At 43.0% G+C, this 15,901-nt stretch overlaps 1 protein-coding gene across 1 annotated transcript in view; it reads left to right on the top strand.

The window, feature by feature from the left end:
• The first annotated feature begins 238 nt into the window (after positions 1-238).
• Positions 239-15,901, top strand: part of LOC108023068 (5-hydroxytryptamine receptor 1A) — a 40,668-nt gene continuing 25,005 nt past the window's right edge. The window contains exon 1 of the mRNA XM_017092316.3: positions 239-735. The gene's annotated coding sequence lies outside the window, so the exon portion shown is untranslated. The remainder of the gene's footprint in view (positions 736-15,901) is intronic.

The raw sequence follows: 15,901 nt of genomic DNA, 5'->3' as shown, positions 1-15,901 counted from the left end.
CGGCCCGTGGGCATGCGCAGGAGGCGTTCCAGTGCCACGGCGTTCCCAGAACATCGCCCCATTCACAAACTCAGGCGATGTTTTCCTGCCGAGGATGGATGGGACAATCCACGGGACACGATGCTGGGCAGCCGAGGCTGGCAGGAACCGGGCCAACAGTCTGCTGTCTGGGGACTTGGACACGCTGCGGCAGTTTGCGGTGATTCCTTCGACGAGGCGGTTGCAAGCTCGGCTCTCGAGGTGGTCGGAAAATCCCCTTTGACTCGAAGAGTTGGCACGTTGGGAGGGCCGATCAGATCCACTGGCGACCACACGAATTTGCCGCAGATAAGGACCTAACATATTGCCAAACTAGTCTATGCGGTTGGCTGGAAGTTTCGCCCAAGTGTTGTTAAGTGCTGCAAAGTTGGCCGTGATAGTTAAGTGCACTCGTAACTGAAACTCGGCCCGCTCGCCTGCCTCCTGAAAGTTTTTTTGGCCCCTAACTCTTCACCAGCGCCTCGCTCTTTCCGGCCTGTCAAAATGTTGTGGCCCAACCACTGAAGTTTTGACAACAGAATTTAGTTAAGCAAAGCTGCCGCCGCGGTTACATATTCCCTTCCGGCCGAACTGCAGAGTGAAGTTTGTCGAAAAAAAGCCGAGATTGCCGTGCACTTTTTGCAGCCTTTCGATCCCCGTTTGGTTAACTACGTGAAGCGCCAGCAAAGTGAACAGATTGAACGTGTGATGTGAATGGTAAGTGCAGCGGATGCTTTTTATTTTCCGTTTTTTTCAGAGCTTTTCCGCACTCCAGTCGAAGAACTTAACCCGGGGCGTTTGCTGGGGAAAAGAAATATTTTATTAATCAGGAAACTATCTGCATTGGGCCGAGATAATACGATGTTTCAGTCAATGGTTATTTGAACTTCATCCAATTAAATAAGGCCACACTGCGTATGAGTAATAATTAAGAACAACACATTTTGTTGGAGCTACGATTGCTTCAATTATTAAAAAGTTTTCAGTTTAACGCACTTGTTTAAGCTGAACCAAATATTTTCCTTAAACCCACAAAACATACAATTTTTTGGTAAGAAACTATTTACTTTGTGTAAAACTAACATGGTTTTTTAGATAAATTTAAGAGATACTTTAACATATGAATAGAGTGTAACATTCCCATTAAAAGTTTAAAGTTTTTCCAACTGCTGGTAAAATTAAATAGTTCCCTGCCATAAAGTAAAAGTGTTTAACCGTCTAGCTCCAACTAGATGAAATATTTCGCCAACTTTTATGAGGGTGCGAGTATAAGCTCCTGCTGTTTCCACGTAAAAATTCAATAAAATTCCACAGGGTCGCAAGTTAAATTGAAAATGTTTGGAAATTCATTACTCTCCTTTCCGGCTCCTATATGTCAATCATAACTACTCTTTTGATGCGTGTCCTCGGCATCCAATTATCCATGGGTAGTCAAGTTTCCAAACATCTAAAAGGTCCTTCCGAGGGCCTTCGCCGGGTATTTCCATGTGTTTCTACTTGTGGTAATTGCTACTTTATTGTAGCTGCGTGTCCCATTATGAAGTGAACACAAGAAGCCCGGGAATCCCAGAGGGTCAGGCCCACGAGCATAAATATGCTCACAGTTTGGGGCAGGGACACATAACAATGCCCTCCGAGAAGGACCCGAAATTGTGCGTGTCGCATCTATAATTAAGTGAATATACGGCATGCTGGGCCCACAAGAAGGCCTTCCAGCCACACATACTTCCCCAGAACATTTGCCCCAGAAACGGAACATGTCGTCTTGGTCGCGGCAGAATGGTCTCGCATATTTGGCACTGGCGTTTGCCAACAGGCGTGGGTATTCCGATTTAGAATTGTATCTACATATCGTTAAATATTAAATTGGGGTAGGTTCATTCATTCATTATCGTCATAGAAACATAAATAAATATTCTATGATAGGATATCAAACATTTATTCATGTTGACTGAATTCATTTCTCATAAATGTGTTTTAGCACATACAAATTTAAGAACAATTTTTTATCTTGAATCTGTCAAATGTGTCCTTTTTTAATATATTAACAAATATTATAAGAGAAAAAAAGTGAAAAATTTCGATGTATGGATTCATATTTCCTAAAGGTGTCTAAAAGTATGCTATATGATTTTTTAGCTTGGGAAACTATTAAATAAGTGTATAGTTGAAAAACTTATTCTTTAAAACATAAAAACAAATTTAGGGAAACAATTTATTTTCGTTAATTTTTTAAACTACTTACTATTCTAAAAGTTCATAGCTTTTCTTTCGCTGCATACTTTTACACACCTTGAGCGCTTTTCAGCGGGCTATTAAAGAGCCGTTTCCTTTCGCTAGATTTAATTGAATTTAGTACCCGCTTCAAGAAGTTTCTCCATTTCACTCCTTTTATTAAAGGATATCGCTTGATATTCTGCCGTCTGGTATTTCAGAGCACTTGTGTTGTCAATAAAGGACATTCTTCAACAAGTCTGGGCAACATCAAAGGGAACCACAATCACTGGCAAGCATGGGGTATTGAAGCCCCACTGTCATTTCCCGTTCCCCAGAACTATAGTCACCCGAACACAGTGCGACACATGCCAAAGGCAAGCTGGGCAAGTCAATTAAATTAGCCATAATATACGGCAAATGTTTGCCTAGTTACTGCACACCATACACTAGCTATAAGGGATACAGTGCTCCTCGGCACCGGACCTTACGCCCTGCATCTGGCATCAGTGTCCCTGTTTGCATTTGGCTGTCCATGAGTAATGTGCACACATAATTATGAAAAATACACAGGCCACTCGACCGAACGAACCGACTGACTACTGTCTGCTGAGACACAGTGAAGGCTCGTTAAGCTTAACGCACTGTGGTGCTGTTTAATTTGGGTCGAGGTGCTCCACTGCTTATTTGTTGTCTTAGCTGCACATCTGTGGGAGTTTGGCCCTCAAAAACAACACAGCATTTGGGCAAAACATCCAATTCCGCAGGGCAAATAAAATAATTACCGACAGAACGTTAACACAAATTTTACTGGCCATAAATTTTGCAGCCTCTTGGAAGAATATAATTTACGGCTTATGGCCCATTTAACACTGAAGCACTGCATCAAGGGTTAAATTAACTGACGATTGACCCGTTCATTCGTAAACTCGCCTTGAGTCGAATGTAGTACTGAAATGCGGGTCGCATCATAAAATCTGGCTGAGACACAAACATGCAGGTATTGGGAAAGGGAAACATCATTTATTTAGTGGCTTGGGAATAAGCACCTGCCTGGTTAAAACCAGAAGTCTGATTAATAGGCAAACACCAGATCGAATGTCGAACACAAGTTGAGTTAACTGACGATTGACCCATTGGCTTGTGCTGCCAACTTGGCTTGTTATTATTATAAGCCCAGCTCCTCGAAGTCCTGGCCGTCTGGTAATTTGAACCCGAGGTCGGCAGGGCTATTTGTAAGTCTCCGTAAGCCATTGAAGTATTTGCAGATCTGCCAATGATAATTCCGTTCAAGTAGCTCAGCTCGCCGGAGTTCCAAAACACGGAGGTCCAGGCCCACAAAGAAAGAAACAAAACACTTACATAAAGAACAAAATCTGCGATAAATCCACAAAAACCGAAAGGAGGAAAAAAAATCGGAGAAAATATACGAATGAGAGCATGAAAATTATGGGCAGCAATATTTTTGCCAGCTTTGTTGCTGTGCCATTTGGCATTTTTGTGGCCTAGACGACGACACACCCACAGAGACACCAGGCAGGGCTTAAATAAATAAAATAAATCAAAAGTGTAAATCAACACTCAAATGTGTGTGTCTATATGGCTGTATGCGGCTGGGATAATAATTTGCACACATACGAAGGATAGGGCTGGGCTAGGGATCTGGGATCTGGGATCTGGATAGTTAGGGGATGGGGCATACTATCCCTCAGCATATGGGGGCGAGTGAAACTCTACTCTCATTAAACCTGCCTCGGATTGTGTGTGCATTTGCGGTCGTTCGTTGACTTTGGCATTCCTCCTTGTGCGGCCTGTCATTTGGTGTCGGTCTGTAATGAAAGAAATCATGACAAAGCATTCATTTATGGCCCCAGGAATTGTTTGGATTTCGAGTGTCAAAGAAAATATTAAATTATCCCAGCGCGCACAAAAGCTTCTAACGAAGCATTTATTTTGTTTTATGGATTTCTCACAGCCCTCTGCCCTCCTCAACATATATTGAGCAATAAAATCATTTATGTGAAATTCATGAAAAATTCATGACTCACACACAGAGAACTTTTAAGTGTAATTGAAGTCCAAACGGAGGGCAAAACACAACAATGCTTGATGCCAATTATTTAAGAATATTTGTGTTTTAAAGCACACCTGAGGGGACTAACTATTTCGCCAGGATTGCCATTTACGGACAGACCTGTCGGCGAACTTCAATTAAAATGCAGTTTCTGCTTCGAACCTGCGTCTTGAGTCCTGAGACCTGTCTCCGGGCGGACATTGAGAACCCTTTGACGAGTCTTAAATGGATTGCCAGCCAGGCGTGTTCTCCGGCGTCTTCATTACGGAATACACAGTTGCCCGGGCTACCCCACTTTATGTAATTCCGTTCGTCATTTTGTCCTGGCCCGCAGCAATGTCCAGTCCACTCCTCCTCCATTTGACTAACTGAAACGTGACAGGGAGGCGTCCGCCAGGAAGAGATGGGGGCTTCCACCCACCTGTCTCCCCGTCTCCGCGGCCAGACCCTTGTTACGGATCCCGGCTGTCCGGCTTCTTGCCAGACTCTCCGCTTCCTCCTACAGCTGTTTATAATTCCGGGCGGAATCCACTTCATTTTTATCAGCTTCATCACGGCATCTTGCATTTTTGAAATGAAATTGTCGTCCCATTTCTCGGCTGCTCCCCCGCTCATCAGCGCCATCAGCATCTTTAATTCCATGGCGCCGCCGCCGCTTTTTCACCTTTTCTGGCAGCGGCTGTCATTCAATTTGACGCCACATTAATTCACTGCGTTCTGCTCCTTTTGGTCAGCCGGATATTTGCATTCTTCTCCTTTTTAATTGCTTCGTTATGCGACGTGCTTGTATCTCGTAATTCGCGCCACGCGGCCCACGCGGCGTATACGCACTTTAAGGCTCTTTGGGGCGGTGAAATAAATGTTTGATGTCCCGCAGGTAATTAGTGGGAAAGCAGCCGAAGTTTAAATGCGAAAATAAACACACATTCGACTACTTTTCCAATTTAAGCTGCCCGCAAACTTGCTTTAAGTGGAGCACTACACTAGAAAAAAAACTCGAAAGCTTAGAATAGTTATAAAATTTTAGTTAGTAAAATAAGTCCAAAGCAAAACCAAATCAATAGGTGTGACACGAAAATATTAAATAAATTATAAATATTATCTGTAGGTTTCTAAAAGTATGCAACAATATATTCAACGCTCAGAAATACAATAAATTCATTCAGGGAAAACATCCACGGCGAACAATATCAAAATCAACGAAAGCAAATGCGTAAACGTTTGCTTTACGTTACGCCGAAAAACAACTCCGGTGGTCCACATTAATAATGTGGACATAGAGCAAGCGACTAAGGCGAAATACCTAGGCCTCACACTGGACAAACGCCTAACCTTCCGAGAACATATTGCCAGAGTCGTCAAAATGTGCAACCTAAAGCGGAACCAATTATTCTGGATGCTAAACAAGAAAAGCAAACTATCTCTAAGATGCAAGCGGCACATTTATCAACAAATCATCGCACCAACTTGGAGATATGGAATCCAAATTTGGGGAGTGGCGGCTGCGTCCCACCGAAAACGTTTCCAAACCGTCCAGAACAAAACATTAAGACAAATCACTGGCTGTGAGTGGTTCGTTAGCGGCCAAACGCTTCACAATGACCTAAACCTGAGTCTTGTTGAAGACCAAATATCGTTCTTCTCAAGCAGGTACAACGACCGTCTAACTGCCCACCGTAATCGTCTAGCCCGGAGATTACAGGGGGCTATCCCAATTCGCAGGCTCAAAAGAAGACATTTTGGGCTGCTCCTAAGAGACTAATATGAATATATTATTTACTTGAAACTAGTCGTAATTTGATCTACTCCTATATACCAAGTTGAAAACTAATTATAATTTATAATTAAGAGATTATTTACTTAAGAAAACATTTAGGTTAAAGGCTTTAATTAGATCTGTTCCTGGATTATATTAAATAAAGATGTTAATTAAAAAAAAAAAACTTATTATTTTTTGAAATATTAAAATATAATATAACAAAATCACGATTTATTTTGAAATTTGTAAGAAATGGATATGTTATCTTTAAGATTGTTCTAATCCATAAAATGGATACCCAAAACCGTTTCATTCCATTAGGTAAAAGATCCGTTAAATACATTATGAAAACATTGAGTTAACTTTAATAGCTAGACAACTGTCTATTGTTGATTGTCTATTTGTTCATTTGAGCATATCAATTTAGTTCCCAGCCATTTATGGATTTTCCGTGTAGTTTCGCCGCAAATAGTTAATTTTGCTCTTTCATTTGCACTTTATGGTGGAACTTTTGCCGCCTCGTTTCAGGATGCCTGCTTTTCCACTTCGTCCATTTCATGGGCTATTTTTCGCAGATTTCGGGTTGGCCTCCATTGTTTTGATTTCCGTGGTACCGTGGAGCTGGTCGAGTGGCCGAGTGGTCCATGTTTGGGCTTGGGTTGCGATGTTTTGGGTTCTGGGAGGTCCGGGTGATGCTTGAATGGCAAACAATAATAAGCGCCTTCTGCGTCTTGTTTGCTCGACCTCCATTCATCCGAGCTCGCTGTCCCGAGTCCTCGGTCCCCGGTCCTCGAATGTATGTATTCCGGCCTACAGATTTAGAGATCCATTACCATGGGGACGGATGGCACACCGCAGAATGGAGCCAGCCGCTTGGCAGGTTTGTTTGCCGTTGGGCGATAGTTAAATTGGGCAGACAAATGCTTTGACCCGCCAGTTTCCCCATTTTCCCCGGTCTCCCCTCGTTTCCTGTTTATCAGTCAATGGATGCAGCTTTAATCCTGCAGTTTCACTGCTTTTCCGGGTCTTCTGGGAGCCTTTCAACCGACATGTGCTAATGTGCTGTTCGAGAGATCCGAAGCCAAGGATTTGTTTGCCCAGCACATTTCTAATTCAGTGTGCATAAAATTGCCTGGGTCCCTTAAAGTTTGCCCAATAAAAGCAATGGAACTCAGCATTTTCAGAATTTTACAGTGCGCAGTTGGAGTGCAGCATGGGGCATGGAGAACTTTATGTTTCGACTGGCGTGTGGGTTGCTTGAACTAATTTTTTCGTTTGTTGCCATAATTTATTTTGACTTGGCCGGAGTTTTCAGTTTTTCCACTTACAATGTATGCCTCTGACACATTTCAAGGCATTTTCCGGGCCGGGCTGGGCTTGTTTTCACTATTTTCCCATGCAAATATATATACAAGCAAATACACAAATCGGGAAATGAAGAAAGGCAGCGGCGCAGGCAGTGGAAAAGGGAAAACAACTATTTGGCACGCCGTTCAGTTGGAGTTTTCTATTATTTTTGTAAATATTCTTGGCAAGCAAAATTGTCGACAGCCATCTAAGTGATTTTGTTTGCTGGCCCCGAAAGGAGAGCGAGACAGTGCGATGGCATTAGAATGGGACCGGAATGTACTGACCGTGCACTTGGCAGCGAATCTTCTCAAGGAATTCGCCCAATAGTCAGCGGGGACCTAAATGCCGCATTGATTGCTGCTCCATGGCCTGTAATACTTAAGTGCTTATCATAATTTGTGTAGTCTGAAGAGAGGCGGTCGAGCAGAGAGGACCCATGCAGGCCCATGCCATATAATTCCTCTTAGCGTTGACGGGAATCCCCCGGAGAATCCGAGGGGAAATGGATTCTCCTCTGCCGAGGAAAACAAAGGGCACCGGCAAGGCATGAGAAATGTAATACACTTTAAGGCTCTCGGGACAGTTGCTGCCTTATTTTCCTGAAGGCACTTTAACTTTTATGCATCCATTTTTCAAGCACTCTCTGTTGTTCCGAGTCGTTTATTCGCATATTGACGCCCTGGGCGATTTTACTTTCCGGTTTTTTCATCTGGTAATTTCAGCTTCTGTGGATCGGATTTAATTAGAGCGAGCGGATATGATTCATTGATTGGCAATTTTTATGAAAAGCGTTGTGTTCAACAGCGAGAATTCTTTAAAAAATATAAATAATGTAGAAGAGGCCATTCGGAAAATGGAGTAAAAATGTGGCCTAATGTAGCAAAAATAAAACAACTCAAATATGGTTTAATAAACTGACGATATTATTCAACGGATTAAAAGTTTAATGCTAAAAGCCTTGGCGACTTATTCGTGAATGGCAGCAATAAAGTAAATCCATTTTAGAGCTCAATCAATTTGCAATGAACATTTTCGGTTGAACCAATTCCAGCCAAAGCATATTTAATATGTCCAAATTCGATGTATGAAAAAGCTAGAGCTAAGTGACTTTAAATTTTATTCTTCAGCCTGTGCGCAAAATTAAATAAAAATCGTACTCGAAATCCCCTTGAAGTGACGTTAAATCCGTTCTCAAGCCTCAAAACCGTTTTGTGGGATTTTCGATGTTCCAAACAGCTCAAACAAAACCCAAAAATGAACTTTTAGTCGCAAATTTGGCTGGGGACCTTCCGCACCAAGCTCTCTGATGGCTATTTTGGATTACAGTCTCCGGCTTTCTCCTTTCTCCTATCTACTTTCTGCCTTTCCCAACCGCTCACCGCCAGGTCCTCGACTTTCCTTTCAGCATTGTGTATTTGCTTTGTTTATCTCCTGTTCCACAGCTCTAGCTCCTTTACCCGAACTTTAAGGACATTATCTTTTTGAATCCTTTGTTCGGTGTTTTTAGATTTCCCTGGCCTGCCCTATATGTGGTAAAGAGTGTGGCTAATGCCGCAATCAATTTATTAAATTAAATCACATTTTATTTGCTTTTAGCTGAAGTTGTGCACTGATTTATTCTCCATTCTGTAAAAAAGCCTCTTATTCTCGCGGAGTTTTTCACGATTTTATGTGCCACCCGCAAAATCCATTAGTCTGCGATTTCTTTTTAAAAGTTTGCGCCGCAGTCATTGCTTTTTTCCTGCATTCCTCCCACATATTTCCCTGAGGCACTTGGGAATTATGAATGATTTCATACTTGCCACTACAAGCTGGGGCGGAAATTCCCTCGATTTTATTATTCATTCTAATTTATTTCCGATTCTAATCTCTGCGCAAAATAAATAAAGTCTGATTGATTTGCCTGTGTGCTTCCCCTTTCGCAATTTCGCACAACTTCAGCAGGCACTTACGTGCCGCAGGATTTAAGTGTTGAAATCGGATTTAAGGGCTATAAAGTGGGGCGGCGCAGGGTTGTCACCGCAAACGCCAGGGCCAAACATCAGGGCTGCCACCCGCAGCGCGATTTCGATGCCATCCCGGCGGATACGCAATATTTTCGCATTCATCTTCATTTTTTCACATTGTAGTGCTATTCACTTGGCATTTTTATGCCTTTCCCTCTTCGGGCTGGCTTCCCCTATTTTTTGTGATTTATTTTTAATGTAGGCTTGGGTGTGCGTAAGTGGATTTCAGCGGTTTGTCTACGTTTATCTTTGTTACCCTTCCGCCTTCTCTTTAGCCCTATCAGATTTCCCTTCCGCAGAATATTGGCGGCGTTTCTGGGCCATAATGTCGTCATTTGTTTCCCGAAAGGAACACGTGCGTGCCCCATTTTTTGGCCATTTAAATATGTAAATCAGATGAAATTTCCTACTCAAGACGTTTTTTAAATACTACCAATGGAACCAGAAACCCTACTTCTGGGTCTCATTGAATTTGTCCTAATACATTTAGATGTCACTGCATTGCATACTTATCAGTTAGTTGAGACTTTGCGCTGGCTAAGTGGCTTTTGGACCGGGAAAGTTTCGGGCAAAGTTTTCGCAGCCAATTTGAATGGATAATTCGACACAAGTTCCCTGCCGCTGTCAAAGCCGAAAGGCGAAACTTTACTGTGCCACTACACAGACTACTTTTTGCGGCCCTGTCGCTGTCATCCGTACTTGTTGTCAATAAATAATTCATAAATAGACAGGCCTGTATGTGGCTGCCAATAACATGGCGCATCGAGGGATGAAAAATGAAAACACATTAAAATAAAAATCCCGAAATGCCGCGACTGAAGTGTCGCAAACACACTCGCATACTCGTACGTAAAAAGCCAGCGACCACATTTCAAATTAGGGCTCCCGCCCATTTTCATGGGTGAATCCATAAGGATGCCCGCAAAAAGCGAACAAATAATGCCGCCGCAAGAAGCACGCGCATAAATACCAATAGAAATGTTCGCATAATGCAATATAATAAACGTCAGGAGCAGAAGCCGGAGCCCCGGCAAGGGCGAAGGACGAGGGACCAAAGGCAGCCGCAGCACGAGGTCGAAGGTCGCATCGAGGGTGCCTTCTGATTGCGTGCTGATAACCCTTTTCCAACTTTGCCGCCGAGCTCTGGCTCTCTGCGCCGGAAAAACTGTGGCATGCATGCACAAGCCCTGCGGATAAACATATTTATACTGTATGTATGCTGGCGCTAACCAGGCCAAATCCAATTTGGCTAACAAGACATTGTCACTCAAAGCGAGTGCGTAACCGCAGCGAGGAGCCGGGGCAAGTCGCGGGCGAATTTTGATCGAAGGCAGTGACATTTAACCCTCACAGCCCCGCCTGTCTTGTGGTTTGAACTCGCAGGCTGCAAAGTTGCTAGATAAACGATTAGCCTAGTTATAATGCAGGCATTTAATCATAGCCATGAGCTACACTGCGAGGGCGCATAGTAATTAGTATTTAACATTTAACGGCCTGCTTACTTATCCTCACAAAGAAAAGGCAAGTGTTCAGATATAAAAAATATATGTATGTGTAACGAAAAACAATTTTAAATAATAACATACACCAAAACTCGTAAGAAACAGAATAAATATTGGCAAATATACGTTTTGTTTGTGCGAAAGAAAATTCCTGTTTAAATAAACACAATCATTTAAACCAAAATAAAATGCATGTTGTAGAATAAACAAAAAGTGTGCCATAATAAATACAAAGGTCAGGAAAAAGGTTGCAGTAAATGAAAATAATACCCTTTTATGATAATAAAATACAAGACAAATAAATCGAAAGGAGAATTCCGAGTATTTAATTAAACAAAGCCAACTTGGTTGGCTAGTGTGCCTTAATAAATCTGAATTTTCCTCCCAAGAAAATAACTTTATTCCCGAATTAAGTGCATTTTCGCTGCGTGTCCCAGCCAGGAAACACAAATCGCTTAAACTCATTTGAGCCAGACGACGACGTCGCCAACAAATTCCTGGCTCAACCGCGCATCCGCTCATTAGTCTGAGAGCAGTCAAGCAGCCGGGGATCCCGTCCCATCTCATCCCATGCAGCCCCGATGCCTCATAAGGATCAGTCACTGGGTTGTCATCGCTGTCAGCCAGCCGCCAGCCGCAAAATCTGTACAAAGAAATGCCATAAAAATAAAACGCCAGCCGCAGTCACGACACCCGAAAACCAAAAAGCCAAAACCCCAGCCCAAAAACGGTGAAATGAATGAAAAATGCGGTTATAGCAGTTGGGCCCGAAAATTTACCGCCAACGGATGGCTGTTAACATAATTCATTTCCAGCCATGTGCCGCAGCGAAATTCCTCGAGCAGGAGACTAACGACTTTTAATTAAAATATCTCAGAGGACTGCGAAGATTTGGAGCTTGGGAATTTATTTCATATGGAACTGGCATTCAAAGGCGAAATTTATTTCTCCCGATAGATGTTCGCAAAGGGCAGAAAAAAGGGAAAAGACACATTGGAAAGTAGCTCAAAAGCAGCTCAAAAGCAGCTCAAAAGCAGCTCAAAAGCAGCCCAAAAGCAGCTCAGACGCAGCTCGAAAGTAGCTCATCTTTGGTGAAAAGAGCGGCAAAGCCAGCTAATGGTGTCACTTCGCAGGGCATGGCAAATTAGCGGGGATTGCGCACTTTTTGCCCAGGATCAGGAGCTTGAAAGGGTGAGGGGTTTGGGGATGGAGTGGGTAGCACTCCATTCAGGTGGGCAACACATGGCCGGCAGGTGTGGGCCGCAGCAGCTGTTGACACACTCTGCATGGGCACAGATAGGCGCCTGTACAACATGTCGTATAAGTATTTTAATTAAGCATCAAGGGGCGCACAAAAACACATGAAGAGCAAGTTTCGCGTTTTAATTAAGACCCACTAACCTAAGAAAGGCGGGGGCTTCTTGGCCTCCGAGCACCCCCTGCAACACCCCAACCCCTTAACCCATCCGACCCTCGACCCCGCCAGCCGGGGGATCGGAAACTTTCCATTTAAGCTAAACTCACAGTTAAAATTTAATTTACTCGGCACAAACTTGCGGCGGCAGCTGCGCTTGCTGCTACCTAAAAAAAACGATGGAAAAATATAAAAAAGCAGCGAGCGCGTACGCCGTACGTCATGTGGATTACTCATACGCCGTGTGCGCCCGAGATGTGGATGCTGGCTGCTGGATAAAGCCGGGCTGAAATATCAGCTACCAGGTCCTGGGGCGACAGGTGGCGGAGGCAACAAACACAGCAACACGCTGCACAACAGCGGTGGCGAAACATCCTGGATACACGTCCGCCAGCCCAGCAGCCCAGCAGCCCACCGACTTCCGATCCGGCCCCAAAACGGTCTTAAATTGCTTGCATTTAAGCGCCCGCATGCACGATTGTTTATACATCTTGCATATATGTATCTGCCAGCTGGATATTTTATTCGGCCTGACCCCAGCCTGCGCGGAATATTACACACATTTTATTTATCCGCAGAGCATAAAAATATTTTTTAGCTGCGAGTGGCAAACAACTGCCGAAAAATAAAATATTCCCATTTAGATAGCGGATTGCATTGGCGAAAAAGTGCGCGCGGAAAAACAATGGCTGCACGGGAAAAAGGCGTTGCTAAGGAAGTTTTAGTAGGGATAAACAATCTTAGGATATTTGATAAATTAAATTGATAATGTATTACTTTTAAGAGAGCTATACGATTTTCTAGCTGTGCTAAAAACTTATATAACATTATCTGAATATAAAGAAAATAAAAAATAAAATATAAAAATATTTTAAAAAGCTAAGAAGACCCATTTAAGGACATTATAACTATTTTAGGTATATTTTTAGAAGTCGGAGTAAGGAAGAAACTCATTTTTCTACACTATTTTTTCGAATTTAGTAACAAATATGATAAGAAAATCGAATATTAAGCCATGCATCCGTAGGACTATATATTTTCAATTAACCTATTGTGAAACCTTCTCTCCAGTGTACAAGTTTAAGTTCTGTTCCTCGAATAGCTCCGAAAATAAACTCAAATTTAACGAATAGCGACAAAGTCGTCTGGAGTAGAGCAAACTTTGCATGCTTTTAACAATCAAAGGGGTTTTATGTGCAGCTCACTTAGCGTTTTGTGGTCGTGCCCGCCAATTGGAGGACTCTGGAGTTCCCTCCCTACGGCAATGGCAATCCTTTCGCAGTTATCCCAGCTCGCTCCTGCAGAAACTCCATTGTGCTGTACTTTATTTTACTCCAACACTGCGTTTCCCAGCCACCGAAGTCAATCAAAGCCAGCTGGATGCGGTAAGCGTCTTCGATTGCCGGGGAATGCCCTCTTCATTAGATTTGCGGGGTGTTCTGCTCTTCGGGCGGCGTCTTTCAGTCTCCTGACTATCTGCTCAAATTGTGTTTTTCCTCTGCAATTTGATTTAAACCAAGTGCCTGGCTTCTGAGCAGCACTGGAGTTGGAAAACCAATAATACAGGGCGAAAAATCGATTGTGGGGTGAGCTTCTGCAGATCATATATGGCCAAAGAAGCATTCACTTGCATAGGCATCCACAAAAAGCTGCATAATGTGTTCATTTGATAGGTTAACAATAGACCACCTTGGGTTTCATACATGCCATTAGGGCAGGCTATCATCACAAGAATAATTTTACATTACCCCTCCGGAAATCGTTCCTTTATTCCAAGGCCAAGTCTATAAATTCGAATGTAGAAGTTCAGCTGGAAAGTATTTCTACGTGATTTTATTGCCATTATGCCACACGAATGGCTAACAAGTGCGGGTCGAGTGTACGTGCAGCAAAGATGAAAAATATATCTGAAAGTAAGCAAACAGTTCAGCTTTTCATTTGCTTTTTTATAACCCAAGCCCGTATCATTTTGTGGCTCATTGGAGGTTTTGAAGCCGGTGGCAGCCGCACAGAAAATTCCTGATAAAATGCTGGATGGATGTGCCGAGTTAAGCGATAATTCATTTAACCGTGTGTTCGCAGGGAAGTCACCATCTCAACAGGTGCCCTCCGCAGCTATTTCCAATCTATATGCAGCAATTGGTGTTAAGCAAACGTGTAAGCATTGTGAGCTGAGTACCAGGACGCCGGGGCACCTGGATTCCCCAGCCGACGAGGCGGAAAATGGGGGCCTCGAGATTCCCCGGAGTCGCACTTCACTCCTGCAGTGGCAACAGTTTTACTCCAGGTTTACTACTGCACAGGCACTTCCACTGGATGTTAAATCCCTGCGCTGCTCATATTGTCACGTGATGTGACATCGTTAACGAGGATTTATGCAGATTCTTCATCCGGGCAACAAGTTCTTGCAGCTACTTTGCCGAGCTGTCTATCAAGTGGAGAAATGGGCTTAAAGTTCTCAACTTTTCAGAATTAAACAGATATGTACCTACTTTTCCCCAACAAAATGTAAACTTAAAAACTTCAAAAATCTCTTTTCAAATATTTGATCATACAAATTATCCACGAAATTAATTACAAATTAAAGTTAAATCAATCTTTGAAATATTAGAGGGAAAAGAGTCCACCCTAAATCTGTACTTACGAATTTCATATTAATATCATAAAGTTTACAATCTTTAAATGGACTATAGTGGTTTAATTAAATATTTCTCTTTATAAAATGATTGAAATCAGCAATATACCTTTGGATTATATCTACATATATTCATAAGGTCCTCCTTAATGCTATACTAAGTAGTTTTAGCACGTAAGTCTGCTTTACTCAACTTCTTGTGAAGTATTGGCCAAAACACATCTTATATTATTTATGCAAGGCTTATGTGTCTGCAAAGTGCAGCCATTAAGCCGTGTTTATTATAATTTAAATCACTTAGCACACATTGCGGGCTTTTTGGGGATACTCCAATGGGCACATCATTAGTTTTGCGTGTGGAGCTTCATCCTGTTGGCCACGGCACGTAGGAAAATGAACTTCTTAATTGTCTGGCAAGTGAGGCTGCCAGAAACTCCGACTCTGTGGAGCTTGGCCAGATGCCCAAATCGCACTTACCTGCCAAGGTAAGGATACCGGTGGTCAGGACACAAAATACATTTACCCTGTCTGAAAGGACACTTTTCCGAATGGAGGCGCTTCGAGTGCAAAGTGTGTATAAATAAATCAAAGTTTATTTAGTGACAGACACTTTGCGATGGAACTCTGCACTTTGATTTGCCGAGGTTCAAATTTCCGCAAGCCAAACGCCAGAAAGGAGCTTCAATTCAAAGGGCCCCTGCAATATGGCAAAGCTGAGGGGCTGATAGGAAATGTTATGAATGTGCAATCACACAGCTGGCAGCTGCCGAGGGAAGCAGGTGACAAACTGGGGGAAAACGGAGGAAAACCAAGGGAAAACCAGGGGAAACCGAGGAGAGCCCCCCACTGGGAAGGCTTAAGAAATGAGCGAGGAGCCGAGCCGGGGAGAAACAAGCTGCAACAACACAATGAAACTTGCCAGCGGATAT

Source organism: Drosophila biarmipes, chromosome 2R (assembly GCF_025231255.1).
Source record: "Drosophila biarmipes strain raj3 chromosome 2R, RU_DBia_V1.1, whole genome shotgun sequence".
NCBI classification, from domain to species: domain Eukaryota; kingdom Metazoa; phylum Arthropoda; class Insecta; order Diptera; family Drosophilidae; genus Drosophila; species Drosophila biarmipes.
The sequence above is the reverse complement of the archived record's forward strand: the minus strand, read 5'-3'. Positions and strand labels throughout refer to the sequence as shown.